Source organism: Halichoerus grypus, chromosome 2 (genome assembly GCF_964656455.1).
Source record: "Halichoerus grypus chromosome 2, mHalGry1.hap1.1, whole genome shotgun sequence".
Classification (NCBI taxonomy): domain Eukaryota; kingdom Metazoa; phylum Chordata; class Mammalia; order Carnivora; family Phocidae; genus Halichoerus; species Halichoerus grypus.
In genome coordinates, this window is record NC_135713.1 from 165987961 (window position 1) to 166005713 (window position 17753).

The following is a 17753-nucleotide window of genomic DNA, read 5'->3' on the forward strand; positions in this document are numbered from 1 at the left end:
CACCTTCTCTGTGGTATAGATGATCCTTCCCAGCCGGTGCTGATCCTCACTGGCTTCCGCAGAGGATGTCCAAGCACCACATCTAAGAGAGCTTGTGTCCCTGCCACTTAACCATTTTTTCATCCAGATCCAGGGTCGCTACAAGAGTAAGACATGAAGCTTTGCTGGTCCAGCCTTGGAATTGGCTGGAGAATATGTGTTTTACTGAGACTGGGTCTCCCTTTCACTGAAAGCAAATAAATATAGCCTCCTAATCAACATTTCCATCAGTGCCTGAGCCCCCTACCTTTCTGGCTTCCCTAGAATCTTCTCAGTCCTAGTAGGGGATACTGTCTGTCGTAGCACTTTCCAAGATAACATTAGATAAAGGCTCAAGCTTTCATTGAAGTGTTTACAATATTGTTGTAAACCCTTGCTGTTCCAAGCAAGATAGATAAACCCATTTCTAGACACATCATGGCAAAACCCTAGAACAGATCTTAAAAGCATCCAGGAACACAGATTATTCCCTCCAAAGAAAAGACAATTAGATTGACGGCTAACTTCTCATCAGCAACTATGTAAGCAAGAAGACAGTGAAACACATCTTCAAGGTGCTATGAGAAGTTAACTGTGAACCTAGAATTCTATACTCAATGAAATTGTCTTTCAAGGGTGAAATAAAATACACTTTCAGTCAAACAGAAGGGAAGTGATCCCGTATGGAAGATCTGAAATGTGAGAAGTACGTGCATCATCTAAACAAAAAGTGCCTGTAGGTAAGTCTAATAGGGTTTAAAGAAGGATGAAACTAAAATACATGGAAGAAGATAATGATAATTAGGGAGGTGATTGGACTAAACATATTCTTTGTCATTCAGGAAAAAGATAAGTATATCAATTAACTTTAGACCTTGGTATGTTAATAATATATCCTAAAATTTTCTAGATGAACTACTAAAAAATAAGCAGGGTATGGTTTCCAAGCAAGAATGTAATCAATCCATGAGAAGACAAGATGGTGAGAGAAAAATTATGCAAGACAAGTAGAGTGTCCAAAATAAGACGGAGATAAATCTAAATGTGTCAATAATTACAATATATAAATGTTCCTGAAAAAAGACAAATTGTCAAACTGGAGGTTTTTGGGTTTTTTTAAAGATTTTATTTATTTGAGAGAGCATGAGCAGGGGGAGGGGCAGAGGGAGAGGGAGAAGCAGACTCCCCACTGAGCGGGGAGCCCAAAGCGGGGCTCGATCCCAGGACCTGAGCGGAAGGCAGACGCTTAACGGACTGAACCACGAGGAGACCCTCAAACTGGAGTTTTAAAAGAAACTCAGCCATAAGCTAATTACAAGAGACATCAGCAACCTGGGATATAAAAAGGAAAGATACATCAGGCAGATACTAACCCAAATAAATCTGGTCTGGCTATACTAATAAACTAGCAACGTTAGGGCTGCTCTGAATAACCAAACAGACTGATGCCAGGGTATGTTACTCGCAGCCTCCCTGGAGTCCTGCAACGTAGGGACCCTGGAGATAGGCTTTAAAACAAAAAGCATTACTAGAAATAGTATCACTTCATAATTACATGTTTACTTGATTCTCCAGAAAAAATACAAAGATTCTAAATTATAAATTAGTATGTACCTAATAACCTCAAAGTACATCAAATAAAAACATAACTATATGGCAAAATAATCCAATATCATGATGGAAGATTTTAATACACTTCTCAATTGTTGATCGATCAAGCAACCGAAAACTCGAGTATATAAAAGATTTAAGCATTTAGTAAGTTTGGTATAATGGATATCTATAGGACACTGCATCTAATAACTGCACATTCTTCTTGAGCACACATGGAACTTTTTCAAAAATTGGCCATATATTGGGGAGTAGAGTCAACCTCAACAAATTTCCAAGCGATTAAGTTAGAAACTAAAATTAAGAGCTAACTAGAAGGTTCCTATATGTTTAGAAATTAACTCATAGGCCCAAGAAGAAATCATAAAGGAAATTTAACCTGAATAATGATAAAAAAAAATACTGCATATTCAAAATGACAGGTATAGTTAAAACAGTACATAAATTTTAAAAGCCTTAAAATTTTATTAAAATCGAAGAAAGACTGAAAATTGAGCTAAGCATCAATGTCAAGAAATTAGAACTACAAAATAAACCTGAAGAAAGTAGAAGGAAATAGAATGTATGTGCAGAAATTAAAGATAGGATCAACAAAGCCGTAAGTTGCTTCTTTAGAAAAAAATGAAGTAAATTAGCAGATCTTGACAAGACTGATTAAAACACAACAAGAAATTAAAAGGAGGATGCTATTCTAGATACTGCAGATATTTGAAAACTGGAAGATACACTTAACTTTGTTTAGAAGACCTAAATCCACAACCTCCAGAGCAACAGAAGAACAATAAGCTGGAAAGCAGACAGAGGCGTTGAAAGATTTAGCAGAGCCGAAAAAATTGAATCCTCAGCCAATGGTGGGGACAGCCGGTGCTAAGCAAACCAATTTAGGTTGCATAATCCCCCGAAAAAGGCAGCTCCAGGTAGCCATTAAGGGAATTGGGAGCAAAAGGAAGGTTACTGGAGGGTTGAATGTTAGATCCCCTCCCTAATTTGGGCAGCTGGGTGACTGTCCCTGCCCTGCTCCCTCAGCCAATTCAAGATTTATTCTCGAGAGAGAGAAACAGTTTGTGGTCTGGAGGTCATTAACATAGCTGAGGATGAAAGTACCGTAAGAGGGCTGAGTATTGCTTTCTGAATGTTCTCTGTCATCTTGTGCTCCTAGAACTCTAGTGCCCAGCAGGGGCGCCTGGGTGGCCCAGTCAGTTAAGCGTCGTCCATCAAGAGATGGTTTCAACTCAGGTCATGACCTCAGGGTCCTGAGATGGAGCCCCATGTCAGGCCCTGCGCTCAGTGTAGAGTCTGCTTGTCCCTCTCTGTCTGCTCCTCCTGCCTCCCCTGCTCTCTCTCTCATAAATAAACTTAAAAAAAAAAAAAAAGAACTCTAGTGCCCAGGAGATCGGAAATCTCTGGGGAATCTTGATTAGTCCAAAAGGAAAGCTATAAAGAACTATTATGGCATAAAACATTATTTTATGAGACTGGCGTGACTCTGTCAAGGATAGTAAGAGAAAAAAATTACACGTAAATCACACCCATACACAGAGATGCAAAAGTCCCCAAATTATAAACCAAATCCACCGTATGTAAAAAAATAATCCTCATAACCAAATATTTAATAAAAGCTATTTCTCAAATAAAATTAGGTTCACGTGGGGAGGAACACACAACATTGCCTATGTCTTCTCTGCTGAAGAGGAAGGGAAACGGGTCAAAGGACTAGCCAGAGACCTGAATTGGAGGACCTTGCTCATACTTGGGGGACTGCTGAGCGCAGAAATAGGGAGCTGTGGCTGGGCACTCTCTGACTGCTACTCTGACCCCTAGAAAAGTCCTGGCCGGCCAGGACGACTCTGGAGACATGTAGAGTCATACTGACCCCACACACCCCAGAAGCCAGGCCCTGATAATGAGCCGTGCCTTCAGGATGTGGTCATGGACCTATGTGCCTGTTCCAGCTCGTCCTTAAGGAGCAGCTTGATTCTAATTTGCTGTCGGCAGCTCCAGGGCCCTTGAGCTCCGACGAATTCCTTCAGCTGCGCGGTGCGGGCCAGCGCTGCTGCTGACCACGGCCACAGCCCCTGGTTAAGCTGGACTTCTTTAAGTAATTCCAGATGAGCATTCCCATATTTAGGACAACTTGTTCGAACCGTTGTTGCCCTTCATGACGCTGACTCTTCCTTCCTCCCTGGGGTCTATGATAACAATTTGATTGAAAACTAGGAATAAACCAGCCAGAGTTGTTTTGTTTCCCTTTTTTTTTTAAGAGAGGTGGGGGGGACGTGGGTACAGGGGGAAGGAGCGGCGGGGCGGGGGGGCAGGCAGAGGGAGAAGGAGAGAGAGAATCTTAAGCAGGCTTCACACCCAGAGTGGATCCGCTCCATCTCACGACCCTGAGATCATGATCTGAGCCAAAATTGAGTCGGATGCTTAACCAACTGAGCCACCCAAGTGCCCCTTGTTTCCCCTTTCAAATTCAGCCTTTTCTGCATTACCACAAAGGGAAAGGAACAAAAGGAGGGAGGGAATGTTCAATTCGCACCGGCTGCAGTTCTTTGGGAACAGAACTGTGAAGACGGGAAGCCCCTGTACTCCTCTCTCTTGGTACAGTTTGAATACCAGTTGCTCTCTTTTATGCTTTGCTTACTCCTCTAGAAAAACTCTAGTTCCATAACTCCTCTTGAAATGGATGGAGTGCTCTTGGGAACCATCTCTCAGCCTGCCCCATGACAGTTTTTGGTTTTATTATTTTTTTTTTTTTTAAGATTTTATTTATTTATTTGAGAGAGATGAGTGAGAGAGAGCACGCACAAGCGGGCAGAGTGGCATGCAGAGGAAGAGGGAGAAGCAGGCTTCCTGCTGAGCAGAGAGCCCAATCTGGACCCTGGATCTGGACCCAGGACCCCGGGATCATGACCTGAGCTGAAAGCAGACGCTTAACCGACTGAGCCACCCAGGTACCCCTGGTTTTATTTTTTAAAATCAGCTGCAGTTCAGGGTAGGGCAGCTGAGACAAGGTGGGCTTATGGTAGAAAGTACCAGAGTGTGTTTGACTTAGAGTTGTGGCCTCCCTGCATCTCCCCTGGCCAGGGACCTTAGAGGTTACCTTGTCCAAACTTGTCCAAAACAGTCAAGAAATCCTTGGAGTTTTACTTGGAACATTCATCGACAGGAACACAGAGCCTCCTCCCTTGTGGCCTCTGCCCACCTCTGCAGACTCAACTTGCTCACTTCCCTTCTTGTTCACTCCACTCCTGCCAACTCCTTTCTCCCTATTTTGTCCCTCAGACACACCGAGCTCACTCCCACCTCCTTGCTGTTCCTCTTCCTAAAGCCCTTCCCTCAGGTCTTTGCATGGCTGGCTTCTCCTGAGTCTAGTCATGGCGCCCTGTCAGGACCATCCTGAGCACTTACCTGCATAGCGAGCCTCCCCGCCCCGCTGCCTCTACCACTTCCACACCGGTCCCTCACTGCTGTGATCGGGGCCTGCTTTCTTCACAGCACTCATCACTTTCTGAAATGATCCTATTTCTTTATATGTTTGTCTGTTTCCCCCAAAGTCGATACTCCCTGTCAGCTCCCCAGGGGCAGGGGCTTTGACTTGCTCACTGTTGTGTTCTCAGGCCGGGCTCATGGTAAATACTGATTGGCTGGCTGACTGAAAATGCCCTATATTCTGACAGCTATACTCAATTAAAAGTTTATACATAGATCCGAAGTCTGCTTTCCTATACAACTTGCTCAACAGGAACAAGTAGCAGGAGAACAAAGTCTCTGTGATCTTCATTCCAGTGCTTCACAGAAAGCTCTAGATTTCATGAAGGTGACTTACTTGAGGGGAGTAGAAAAAAAGAGGGAAAACCCACAAAGTTTTATGTCACTTTTCTCACTGCCTGTACCTTTCTCCTTTCAAATCAGCCCAGCACAGTGGGAGGTGTGGGGCGTTTGGACCAGATAGGCTGGTTTTGCCACTTGGGGTCTGCGTAACCATGGACAAGTTCCTGAACCTCTTTCAGCCTCAGTCTCCATACCACTTTTATTGAAAAATCGTTTTTAAGTGTATTAAATATGAAAACTCACAGCTTGAGAAGGAGAAAAGCTGTCATTTATTTTTAAAAACATTTACAGCAAAATGCAGCCGAAGAGTCTATACTGCCTATTACCCATAAAATAGCAAAAGGACTAAAGACAATGTGCAGAATGAGTCTGGTAGATGCTCCATAAACGGTAGGTTTTATTATTTTTTTAAGATTTTATTTATTTATTTGAGAGAGAGAGAACACAAGTGGAGGAGGGGCAGAGGGAGAAGCAGACTCCCCGCGGAGCAGGGAGCCCGATGCGGGACTCGATCCCAGGACGCTGGGATCATGACCTGAGCCGAAGGCAGACGCTTAATGGACTGAGCCACACCCCAAATGGTAGCTTTTATTAATGACCAGTTCTCACAGAGCTTCTCCAACGCATGCAGTATTGTGCTGAGCCCTCTGCGGTCCAAACATCACCGTCCTCTCTAGGAGTTTATCATTCTGCTGGGAAAGTAAGATGTCTTTACACAAGCCAGTGGAGAAAGAAGGTGGCTTTATATGAGTGAGGTCTTCTAGTAAGTGCCCTATGTTGCAAAAGGGCTTGAACTCGGAGAAGGGAAGAAATGCTGACTGGTCTTAAACTAACTTCTAACCACAGTGACCACAGACCCCAGTGAGGGTGGTGGATGACGGTGACGAGCTTACCAAGAAGAGACAAAGGGGGAACCTCCCTATACGCAGAGGCACAAGTTATCGTGAAGTTCCTAGAAGGGAAGAAAAGCCAAAGAGAGGGTGAGTGAGGGCCTGTTCTAAGAATAATTCTGGCCCTCTTGATCCCATCCCGAGCGAAGCCCTAAACGTCACCTCTCGGTTCACAGCAATCTCGCTAGTAAATGAGCGCAAATATTTGGCCCCTTCCTATGGGAACAGACAAAATTACAATGGTGCCGAGTAACTTGGCCCCGTTTGGGAAGGAAACACATCTGAATCCTGTGAAGTAGAGCTGCGCCCCTGGGAACACCTCCAGGTTCTGCTCTGTGGTAAGTTTGGGGCTCTCAGGATGTCTTCCTGCCTTCTGTCTTTCCTCGGCTTTTTTCTTCCTTCTTTCTTTTCCCCTCCTCCTCCTTGTTCTTCTTCTTCCTCACTTGTCTATACTTAGATTTCAACACACATTATCAGCCTCCCCGCCCAGCAAACTCAGTAACACCTGTTCTGTGCTTTGCTTTTCCCCCTCATTTAACAATAAATCTTGTGAACCTCCCCAGATGAGCCCAGATAAACTGCCTCACTCTTCCCAACAGCTGTGGGGGTACCCTGTCGTTGGCTGCGCCAGGATTTACCCAGGGCCCTGGTTTTAATGGCACCCGGAGTCTGTCAAGAGTAAAAAGCATTTCTGAGTAGTTCCCTGGCCACGCACACGTCTGCCGGGCCTGCTGTGTGTTGAGCCGTGGGGAGAGGTGGGGAGCCCCTTCCCTTGGGAACTGGGAGCCTAGCAGAGGAGGTGCGCACGTAGGAGCGGGGCACGGGCTCTATGTACCGGGGGGCGCACACACAGGGCCGCGGGGGCCCTTCCTGGGGCTCCGTGCTGCTCCGGCTTCCGCTTCTCTGCCAAGGTCGGAGGTAAAAAACTAGCTGCCCTCCAGAATGTGGCCCCAGCTTTGGGTGTTTATAGTCAGGGGAGGGAATTCTGTAGGAAGGAAGGAAAAATCAGAAACCCCGGTTCCAAGATATCACAGATAGAGCACGGGGCAATCACAATAGCTGTCAAGCCTGGAGGAAGAGGGGTTGTTTATCCAAGGCAGGAGGCTCCTCAGGAACCGGACAGAAGGGGCAGGAAAGGTGGCCAAAGCATCTTGCTCAACCCCATCCCTGCCGCAGCCTAGCACGTTCCCCTCCCGGCACTCCGGATGGGGCTGCCCCTCCCATGCCCCTCCGTTGTCTCTTCTGGATCCAGCAGGGGCTGCCGCAGGGGGAAGGGCGGCAGAATGACCCCCCAGCCCTCCGAGGGGGTGAGCACAGGCCTCACAGCGCAGCAGAGCCTGCCTTCGAGGCGCCGGACTCTGCACATGGCTGAACATGAACAGAGTCACCCAAACTGTGTCACCTCCCTGGCAAATCCCCTTTGGAAGGGATGGCGCAGGCAGACGCCGCCAGGGCTGGGAATGCTGAGGAAAGGCCCAGAAGCAGGGGTGGGCCTCGTCTTCCATTATTGCCTTAAACAGAACGGAGGCAGGACAGACGGATGGCCCCAGGACTTCTGGAGGGAGAGGTTTGGCCTTAGAGGGTTCTTCCTGCTCTGGCTCCACAGGGGGACGGTCTGCTGGGCCTCGAGACACCCGGAGCGTGGGTGTTCGGGGTGGCAGTGTTTAGGTGTGGTGAGGGAGAGAGGGCTCTGCTCATTCTGCAGAGGCCAGAGCTGCTGGAACTGGGAGCAATTATTGCTGAACCGGGGTCGCCTGGCAGGGCTCTTCGCCCGGTCCTGGTCACGCAGGGTCAGCCAGGTTCGGAGCATCTTCCACAGCCCCATGGCTTTCCCGACACCAGCCAGTCGCTGAGCCTCACAAGTTCCCCTGGTTTCTGCCTTCCGCCTCCTCCCTGTCTGTACCTTCCGTTCTGAGGCCCGTGTGCCTCCAGCGCCCCCACTCCCCTGCTGCACCTCAGGCCCGGGTGGAGCAGCCACGGGATCCTTCCAGAAACGCTGCTTTCCTCGGGCCTCTCCGGCTCCGGGCTCCCTGCTGCCGCCCACGTTCAGCACAGCCCCTCGGCCTGGCCCTGGAGGGCAGAGCCTGTGTCTTCCTCCGCCTGGCACGGAGCAGGTGCCCAGGTCATGAAGGAGCTGTGATGGAGATGGACGACCGGCCAGGGCACCAGTAGACGGTGACATCCGTCTGCTTCCCGCCATGCGGACGGAGGACGGGCAGTCAGACCGGGGATCTTCACGAGGGAGAGAGTCAGCTCTGGAGATGACTGGGCAGCTGTGGCAATGGCGGCGAGAGGCACGATGGGGAAGGGTTGGCTGTAGGGAGGAGAGGGGGGCTGGATTCGTGGAGGTGAAGCAGGGGCGGCTGAGGCTAAGGGGTGTTTATAGGGTGGCACCCACGGGGACAAGAGGAAGAGAAAGCACATGTTCCAAGAGAAGATGGACCGTCTGGGACAATTTTGTGTGGACTCCACCAGGGAGGCAGTAAGGAGCGAGGGATCCATCTGCATAAGTCCAATGTCTTTTTCTGGTAGCGCCCCCTTAGCGAGGGAGCAAGAGGAGAGAAGCCTGGCCTGGGTGGTCCAAGGCCGAAGAGAGAGGATACGGGAAGTCTCCCTCGGGAGGAGAGGTGCACAGGGGGCGGGCCATGCACCTGTCAGCCTCTTCACACCCCCGAGCTGGGTGGTGCTCACCATTCATAGGATCCCTGTTTTACACACAAGGGCCCCGAAGGCCAGACAGGTTGAGGTAAGGGAACTTACCCTGTGTGGGAACAAACCCACATAGACAGTACAGGGTCAGGGCTGAGATTTAACCGAGGCCCGTGGGATCCCCACTCTCTAGGCCAGCACCACACCAAAGAAGGCAGTACCCACCCTGGAGTGGCTGGGCAGAAATGGGTATTAGGATCTAGAAAGAAGGCCAGGAGTGGTGGGGTCAACAGGTTCGTGAGACTGTGGAGCGGTGTTAAAAAGCCACGTTGGAATCAAGGTGGAGGACAGACTCCGGAGAGCCTTAGCCAAGGGCTAAAGTCACCCCCACTGCTCCCACAGCCTGTGGCCCCCCTCCCAGTCTCCTCCTCCCTTGGTTCTGCCCTGCCCCCTCCTTGGAACCACACCCTACATTTGTGTAGCCCCTTGTTCATACTGCGTATACATATGAGTTTAAGAAAGCCAAGTAGAAGCCTGGGGCGCAGCAACTTGTTTATCTCAAAGGGGGAAGCGCCCACGTGGGCCCCTGCCGCCTGGGGATTTGGCCCGGAGATGAAATTCCCAAGTTCGCCCAGGAATCCCCAGCTTGGCTTTGCAGCCCTAACTGCCAGCCAGCTCACCACTCCCGTGCAATCGCTAGCCTGACGTCTAGGTGGCACCAAAGCCTCACACTGATTCCTCCCAGGCTGGGAGCCCCCGGGTGCCCCGCAGACACCTGCTCAACCCAGCGAGTTCGTGCTCAGCTTTGTGGGTTCAGTTCCTCCAAGTACACAGCAGCTGCAAGCTTGTAATTCCTTTCTTCCTTCTACTTTGCTCCATCCCTGGCCTCCTTTTGGAGGTCCTCGCCCTCTCCCCTCTGCCTCAGGGACATCCCAAAGCAAGGACTCCATCTGTTCTTATCAAATGTAAAAAAAAAAAAAAAAAAAAAAATCTACTGAGAAGAGAATACAACAAATAACATGAAATTCACACTTAAACTTAAGTTTTTAAAAAAATTATCACAGCAATATTTTCACATGGTTCAAAACAATAAGCTCCTGTTGAACCTCTTCAGATAATTAAAATACTGTAGTAACTTCTCGACTCTAGGAACACCACAGGCGTATCTGCTCCGGCAGATCACCAGCCGGACACTCTGTTCTGATAGGGCTTTGAAGTGTGGCTAGTTAACAAAACGAGAAAGAATTCTTCATTCATTCATTCATTCATTCATTCATTCATTCATTCATTCTGTCTGCAAGTATCTACTGTGAGCCACTAGGTCGGGCACTGCTGGAGGCCAGAAATTAGACTAGGTCCCTTCTGGCCAAGCGCACATCCCACGGTGGAGATAAACTCCAGGAATGCCAGGTGCTAAGTCCTAGGAAGAGAAATAGAGCAGGATTCCGGGTGGGGGTGATGGGCAGGTGTCAGTGGTCCAGAAAGATCGCTCTGAAGGAGTGATTCTGAGCAGAACCCTAAACACGACTTGGGGAGCAATTGGTGGGGGCGGAAATATCCCTGTCGGTTGTGGAGCGGCCCCGTCCCCCGCGAGGTGAGAGCGAGAAAGTTGGGATTCCTGGCTCTGCTCGGCCTTCGGTCGGCGCCCCCGCCGCCCCGGGCTCTCTCGCTGCCTAGAGCACTGTCCCTCCGTGGGAGGGAGGGTCCCCCTCACGTCCCCTGGGGCCCCGCCCCCGGCCCCCCTCCCTGCACGGCGCACGCCACCCCCCACCCCACCGCGGGGGGGACCGCGGAGCCGCGGCCACGCGGAGACGTAAAGTTTCTGCGGCTCAAAGTGACGCAAAAATTCTTGAAGAGCTCTTTGGCGGCGGATATCTAGAGATCAGACCATGTGAGGGCACGAGAGTACAAATACGGCCGCTCGGGCGCCCGCTCCCGCACAGGCAGCCGCGCCCCCGCTGCCTCGAGGGCGCGAGGGCCGCCCCGCCTCGGAGAGCCCCGGACCAGCCTCCCCACGGACTCCGGCAGGTGGGTCGGCCTGCCTCGCGGCGGATCCGCGCTCCTGCCCGCACACCCCATCCCGCGGGGCCTCCCCGGGCGCGGGCGCGGCCGTGTGTGCGGGCTCCGCGCTGGGCGCGCTGGGCTCCGCGCCCCGCCGCCGCCCTCGCCGGGAGGACGGGTGAGGACGGCCGGCGCGCCCGGGGACGGGGCGAGCGCCGAGGGGCCTGGGGGGGGGGCACTGGAGGGCTCCTTTGTCTACCGCACGCGGGGGCTGTTCCGATGGCCTGGGGACCGGAGCAACACCCTGTGAAGACGGGCTCAGGCTAAGCGCTGATCTGCGCGTCGGGGAAAGTTGCTTTAGTTTCAGCTCGCGGCTTGGGCTGGGTCCTCACTTACCCACGGCGTGCAGGTGGCTTCGTGCAGAGGCACTTCTGCAGGGAGGGTTCCGGCTGACAGCCCGAGTATCTGGAGAAATCTCTGAGTGGACTGTTACGTGGGACGAGTCTCCGGGCGCCGGGGTTGTTCTCACTGGCAGAGCCGGTGCACGCTCCGCCGTCGGCCGGGCCGTTCCGAACGGATGGGAAACTCACACTGCAGCGAGCTGTTGGGCACGTTCAAGTGCGTAACCGTCGATTGCTAAAGAAAATGTGTGCATTTAAATATGTCTTTTGAAAACACTCTCTGGAGCTGAAGAACCCAAAGGAGCACGTTTCCTTTTGCACTGGGTCTTTTGCATAAAGAATTTCTTGTTCAGTTGGGGTTCTGAAGACTTTGAGAGGGGTAGAATTTCTAAGAGGACATTACAAACGCGCGCGGGTGTGTTTATGATCAACTTTGTCCAGAAAAATGAACCAGGTCAATGGATTATTTATGAGCTTGCTAGCTCTCATCATGGTAAGACTAGATCAAATATTTAATGTGTTTTGCCTTCAGTTACATAGGAAAAATGTCTAAGGAAGCAACATTGGGATTTATGTTTAATGCAGGCCCACTATGGGCGGCATTAGCATTTGGGTCTTGAGCTGTGGAGGGAAACACACAGCTTTGACTCTGTCCCATTCCCTGCGTTTGTGTGGAGTCCCTGATGCCAGGAAGGTGGCTTTCCTACCACAGACTGGGGTGGGGGTGGCTGCCTCCAGCGCCACCGAGGAGAGTCAGGTTCTGAGGAGGCTGGTGCAAACGAAGCAAACCATTTTGTGCATGAGCTTTTCTTTTTTTCACTGAACTTGAACAAGAGCAGATCGAGACTGCTTCACAATTAATTAGGAGGCCCCTCAGCACTCTGGTGACCCGTGTGGGACGTTTCAGGAATCTAAGAGCAGCACAGATACTCAAACCCATTTCTTTCGGTCTCTTGCTTAAGAAACATATACTAGGGGTGGGGAGAGAGGTGACGGTGGGGACAGAATAATGTTGAAGTTTTAATGGAATCAGCAAAACCTCAGAAATTCCTCTGTGGGGGATTTTTAGAGTTGTCTGAGCATAATGATGACGCTCGGAGAAGCATGTCCAAGAGTTTCACGAGTGGGCGATGTGGCCGTGGGGTGGGGGTGCTTGGCTGGTGCTTGGCTGGAGTCTCCGAGGGCAGGCGTGCAGGAACGTCCCCAATGTCCCCTTCCGAAGAGAAACACAGATGATTCCAGAAATTAAGCCAGTAAGTGGCAGTTCCTTCTCCTGCGTATCATCAAATGGTTTGATTGGAGAGAACAAAGGCAGGGCCGCCTGAAGAAGTTTAATTTCAATTTGGCTTCATGAATCAACAGGACATGGTCATGATTTGACTTTTTTGAAGAAAGATGCCTGTGTGACCAAAGGGAGAATTACGCATTTTTTTCTGTCAGAAGGTACCTCACGCCTTAGCTCTTCCCATCCCAGGTCCGCTCCTCTGGCTGTCACAGTCCTCAGCTGTAATTGAGGGCAGGAGGGGGCCCTGCGTGACATGATGTCCAAGTCTCCTCCACTTCTTCTGTGACTGTGACCCTAATCTCTCTGCTTTAAACAAACACGACTTGAAAGGATGCTGCAAAATACCGGAGCACCGGGACTCTGCCCAGATGTTGCCATCAAATCAGGGTCCCCTGAGGAACCCCCAGGCGTCGCTTGAAGGCAGAGGTTTGCACAAGTCAAGTCTTGCGCCTCATCCACCCACAGGCAACAGGAGCCCGAGTTTCCCCGCCCCCCACATCCCCTTTGCAGCATGCCCAGCGTGGGGTTCAGTGGAAACAGCCTCCAGGCAGTACGATTTGGGCCGTGCCCATTTTCTTTCCAGTCACCGAGCCCTTGCCAATCGGCTGTGGTCCTCTGAGGTTTGTGGTCTCCCATGTAAACAGCAACAGTCTTGGGTGTGGAGTTAAAGATCTGAGAAATCGCCCCACTTCTGCTTTCCTGGGGCAAGTGAGACTTACTCATCCTGCTCCTGTGGGGAATTAGTCTCTGGGCTTAACCTTCTAGCACGCTAAGGAAAGAGAACAGTCATCTTTCCAGGAGGGACCCAGGTGGAAAAATAGACGACAGTGGCCTGTGGGAGATAACTGGCAGAAGTGATTTTCCCTGAGCAGAGGGTGAACTGCTTTTCTAGGGTGGGCGCAAGACCCACCAGAGCTGACACAGCCCCCATCTTTCTCGGCGCAGCTCATCATACTGACTTGGGTCCATTTTCAGAAATGGTCTCTGAGTAACGGCTCTGTGCAGGGGCATTCCCTCAGCCTGACCGGGGCTGGCTGTCCGTGAGTGGGAAGATCAGTGCGCCTTTACTGGATGTCCATAACACGTTTTTAAAGCAAGGGAGTGTGCTCCCGGCCCTGTGTCCATGTGGTGACAAAATGTGTAGAGATGAGGCCAGTGTGAGGCCATTTGTCATCTTTCCTCCTTTCTTTGGGCTCCCCGGGAAGCTCGCAGATCTCCCTTGCTTCCACCCCAAGCTTGGACCAACGGTACTCGTTAGTGGGTATTTAAGCCATAGGCTTTTTAAGTTTTTTGGGTTTTTTTTAAGATTTTATTTATTAGAGAGAGAGAGAGAGAGAGAGAGATCATGAGCAGGGGAGGGGCAGAGGGAGAAGCAGGCTCCCTGAAGAGCAGGGAGCCTGATGCAGGGCTCGATCCCAGGACCCTGGGATCATGACCTGAGCCAAAGGCAGACACTTAACCAACTGAGCCACCCAGGCACCCCTAGGCTTTTTACTTTTAATTAATTTTATTTTATTTTATTTTTAAGATTTCATTTTTAAGTAATCCCTATACCCAATGTGGGCTCGAACTCTCAACCCTGAGGTCAAGAGTTGCACGCTCCACTGACTGAGTCAGCCGGGTGCCCCTAAGCCATAGGGGACTGGATATCCTGTCAGGAATCCCAGGACCCCCCCTGGACTGCAGGGCGAGAGATGAACACAAGCGGTGTGGAGACGTGGAGGTCATGTGGCTGGGCCAGCCCGGTGGCCAGGGTCTCCAGACACTGACAAGCGGGAGAGATGGTATGGGGAAGGACTCCTGGGACCCTGAGGTCCAGCTCTTTCTGCCATTATTTGAGGGAGGGAGGGAAGAAGTGGGGGGTGGGGCTGGGGGGAGGGGGTGACAAGGCCGAGTGGCAGATCTGGGAGAGCCAGTTGCGTGCTCCAGGAGAATCCAGAGCTGGCAGCTGGGAGGCGGGCGGATTAGAGGCAGCGAGTCAGCGGGGGGCCTTGGCCTTCTTGTGTTTTTGTGTGATTTTTCTGGGCACATTCAAAGAAAAAGAACATTTTCTTTCCATTACTACTGAGCTGCTGAATGAAGATAAAATAAACAGAGCTTTCCCCTCTCACTAAGGGACTCCCTCGAATTTAGGGAGGGGCAGAGCTGGAAGGGCTCCAGGTCCCCGGGGGTTTACTCCAGCCCGCCCTCGGCTGTGAGGGCTCAGCCGGGCCTGCCGCTGCTACTCTCCCGCACCTCTGGTCTTCCCTCTCCCCTGGTGTGTGGTTTTTAAGCACTAATCAAGCTAGCTGGCTCTGTTCCCTGTTTCAGAGGAAAGGAGCGGGGCCGGAGGAAAGGGGAGGGAGGCCCTGCCCAGAGAGAGAGGGAGGAGAGGGGAGATAATGCTATTCTGGGCGCGCCCCAGGCCCCCGCAGGGACATCTGACTGACTTGAGGTTTCCCAGCGCTCCTAAGTCTAGAATGATTTTCCTCCCCCCACCCCAGTTTTTTCTTTTAAAACATTTCAACTGAAAAGTCAGAGAAATGGTCCAGCGAACCTTCTTCCCTCAGAGCCGCCAGTCATTAACATTTTGTCATGTTCGTGTGTGACTCGCTCTAATTTTCGCCTGTGTAATATATATAGTTTGATACATTCTATATCATATGTGTGACAAAATTCATGTAACAATGAGACAATCTATATATTATATAATTTTTTTGTTGAACCTCAGAGTTTGCAGGCATCTAAATACTTCACCTCTTGTCTCCTAAGAACAAGGACATCTGCCTACATAAGCAGAGCCCCATTATTATCACATTTGGGAAGCAGTTTGATAAACTGTTATCAAATATACAAATATTACAGTCCTTATTGAAATTCCCCCACTATCTCAGTGGTGTCCTCTGTAGCAGAGAGGGTTACTTCTTGAGACCACAGACTCCCAGGGCTCGAAAACCACCTCTTGCCCTCACCTCTGTGCATCTGAGGCCTAGATCAATATTGCGTAACAATGAACTGATTTTCATGAATGTTCCCAAACTGCGTGCATGACACGTTGTAAAGCACATTTCAGAACTTCTTGACCTAAGAGTATAGGTCCCTTCAGGCAACATTCCCTAAATCACAAACATCTTGTGGCCTCTGTGGCCCCCTCCACTCTGCTGCTTGACCTCAGCCCTTGGCTCCACTGTGTCCTCCCCACTCCCTGCCCCACCCCGAGAAATGGGCCCAGCTCCCCCTTTCCTCTTGCCTCCACCACTCCCATTGTACTTAATTCGACTTCAGACCCCCTTTCTCCCCACCCTCTCTCTCTCTGCTCCACCCTCACTTCCTAACCGCACCCCCCCCACCATGTTCTCTCTCTCCCCCCTCTCCCTCCCTTGGCTCCCTTTGTGGGTTTAATCATGTCTGTTTTACGCAAAAGTAGTTTTAGTGATATACTTCGTATTAAGGAAGAGAAAAATCTGTGTTTGGATATGCTGCCACGTTTTTTAATCTCGATTTCTATTTATGGCATAAATTGCATTACGACCACAGTAAAGGAGTGTTCCGAAGGTGGAAGCGGCCCTCCTCACCCCACCTGATCTAACGCATTGGCGGTTTGAGTTTCCCAAGTCCTTTCCTGGCCTCGTCCACGTTGAAACACAGCGGCAGCAGTTTCGTTTTCAGCAAAAAGTTGTGAGTTGTGGGGTTCAGTGTAATAACAAACGTGTGTCCTCACCTTCTACAGCTCTTAGAAAGGTGCCTGAAAGACTCCTCCACAGAATCTGCACAAGAGTCTCCCCACTTCCTGTCCTCTCCTGAAATGTAGTTTTTCTCAAGAACCAGAAGGAATGTTAGGATAGGGAGATGACGGATCACAGATACGTTCCAATCAGCTTCATTGTCCCCTTTTGTTGTGCTTCACAATGCTGTGTCCCACAGCTTATGTTTTAGATGTTTCCGTATTTTCCGGGCAAACTGGATTCTGTAGCTAGTTTAGGAGGCTATCTGCATTGACAAGGTTGATTTCTGTAGGTAGAAAATACATTCCACGTTCCAAACAAGCAACTCACAACTGAATGTTTGGAACACAGACCATTGGTGGGTGTGCCTGCTGGTACTTGTTTCAAAGTCTAAAAGCACAACCCGGACTCTTCTTTAATCCCAGACATGTCCGTGTTTTCTAGTCCAGAGTCCATGAAAATGATTGTTGTGACAGTCCTCCCTCGCCGCCCTCAAGATGCACAGCACATCTTCCCGATGGGTGAAGGGTGGGGAGGGGCACCTGAGAAAGGGACCCGGGGAATGAAAGGGTAGCGCCTTACCTGAGGCTCAAAACCACCAGCACGGCGGCTGGGGCTCCCTGGGCCCTGCACCCAGGGAACCTGAAATACAACCTCTGTGTTGGCAGCTGTGCAAGTATTTGAGCCCAGAGATGTATGAGGAATGGCCCCTGCTGCCAGGACATCCAAAGCAAATAGACCTAAAAGGATAACTAATGGTACACAATAATCAGGGATGAATGACATATTAGTAATCGTACAGAGTGGGGAGAGATCATTTGGGCTGGGGTGATGAGTGAAGCTTCATGGAGGGGGTGGATGGAAACTTAAGCCAGGCCTCGAAGGATGCGGGATAATTAGGGGCAGCAGCGCGGCGTGGGGTAGGGATACACTTGGGCGCGCTGGGTGGCCCACCTGCCCCTGATGACTGGGGTGCCTGTTAAGCATGCAGCACCCACATGGATCCCTTGAATTATAATCTCTGGGACAGCAGCCCAGGAATCTGCTGTTTACAATTTGCCAGTGACCCCAAGGAGAGGAGCTGATTGGGAGGAACAAGCACAGTCAGGGAGGGCTTGTGGAAGTGGGGGAGTCACTCGCGTCTGGGCCCCGGTCCCCCTGGTGGGGTGTGAAGCCGGAGGGCAGGATGGGCTGCACACGTGTGGTGGCCCAGTGGCCATCAACGCCCTGTCATTTACTGATGCTCTCCACGTGCTAGACACTGAGAGTCAAGATAAATAATCCATTGTCCATTTGTCCAGCCTCTGGAGCGATGTGAACCACACCACAAACGGCTCATCCTCTCTATCCTACACGCTGTGTG

General features: G+C 50.6%; 1 protein-coding gene across 2 annotated transcripts in view; it reads left to right on the top strand.

Moving 5' to 3' along the window:
- The first annotated feature begins 10861 nt into the window (after positions 1–10861).
- SLC6A4 (solute carrier family 6 member 4) overlaps positions 10862–17753 on the top strand; it is a 35389-nt gene continuing 28497 nt past the window's right edge. For both annotated transcript variants that reach the window (XM_036111870.2, XM_036111867.2), the window contains exon 1: positions 10862–11027. The gene's annotated coding sequence lies outside the window, so the exon portion shown is untranslated. The remainder of the gene's footprint in view (positions 11028–17753) is intronic.